This window comes from Charadrius vociferus, unplaced genomic scaffold, assembly GCF_000708025.1.
Source record: "Charadrius vociferus isolate BGI_N301 unplaced genomic scaffold, ASM70802v2 scaffold477, whole genome shotgun sequence".
Classification (NCBI taxonomy): Eukaryota; Metazoa; Chordata; class Aves; order Charadriiformes; family Charadriidae; genus Charadrius; species Charadrius vociferus.
The window spans coordinates 5128396-5129823 of NW_009649449.1; positions in this window are offsets into that span (position 1 = coordinate 5128396).

Here is a 1428-nt window from a genome sequence, read left to right on the forward strand (position 1 = left end):
GGGACCGTGGCCCAGCCTTGAGCACGGGGATGGATCCGTCCTGGCCCGTTACGGCGCGAACGCCTCAGCTGCAGCTCCGTGGCTCCCGGAGCGTTTGCTTGGAGTAAACTGTACGTCTGAGCGTCTTTGTGATAGGGGCGCAGCACTGTCTGCCTCGTTGGAACGAGATCGGTGGGTAATAGCAAGTGCTTGCGAGCTCTGAGCTGATGCTGTGTTCGTCACCGAAGCGATCTTGGAGGAGGTCGGCATCCCGCTCCTCGGCACGAGGAGGTGACGGAGCAGCCGACGGAGCAGCGGTGAGCTGGTCTCCAAAACGTGGGTCGAGTCCTGAGCAACGCACACGTCACTGCGGGGGTTTGTTTGGGGTGTCCGTGGTTTTCCCGTCAGTGTCTCGGCCCTCCTGCCCCTCGCGTCGTTTCTCCAGAAGCAGCTCCTGACTCTGCCTGCGCTTGCGCCGTCGCTCCCTCCCTCGCAGGGCTGTCCCTGCTCCCCGCGGCTCTGCGGCGCGGTGCTGCCCCGGGACGGGCAGGTACAATCCAGCCAGGGAGGAAGAACATTAAAAATAGAGTTTTTAAAATCATGAAATGATATTTTTTTTTTCTTTACATATTTCCTAATTGGGTTATCTTCCCATTTTCTCTAGCTAGCGTCTCCGTTTGTTGTATGATCTCCCGACTCCTCTAATTTAGCACTGATTACAAGTTTTAATTTCTCCACAGTTAAATAAAGAGAAAGCCTCACCGAATCTCTATTTATCTCGTAGCTTTCATTCAATTGCACTTGAAACGTGTTGCAACTCAGAGCAGATGTTTAGGTTTTGATTTGCTGTTGTAGACAAAAGCGATCCCTTATTTGGAGGGAAGTTTCCCCGCGAGGTGCGTGTGCCGGGCGGGTTCTGCCGTCGGGGCGCAGCTTGTGTCCGGCGGTGGGAAGGGTCTGGGTCCCGTGGCGGCCGTGGGCCCTGGTGGCCCTGACCCCGACGCGGCACAGCGAGGTGTGGAATCGCTGTTTGGTGGAAAGCCAGGGCACCGCTCCAGGTGGGGTTGAAACCGAGAGTATTTGCGTAGGATCTATTTATTGAAAGTGTTTTCACATCTCATAGCCATATTGCCACAGCAGCGAGGAGGAGAGAACGGGAGGAGCCCTGTGAGTGTTTGGTATGACCGGATAAGCTGACAGCCCCTGGCCCTGCCCGGCTGTTCGGCGCTGCCGAAGTGAAGCCGCCCCGAGAAGGGTCCTCGCTTCTCCTGGATGTGGCTTTGACCACAGGTAGATGTTTCTGCCCGAGCTAGGGAGGGAGGAGAAGATCGGTCCGATGTCCGTGCTTCCCCTTTCCCTCGCCCGCGCGGCGCCCGGCAGCGGGGACGGGTGGGAATGGCTGCGGCGGGCGCAGGAGCTGCAGGGGCCGCACGGGTTCTCCCCGGGGTT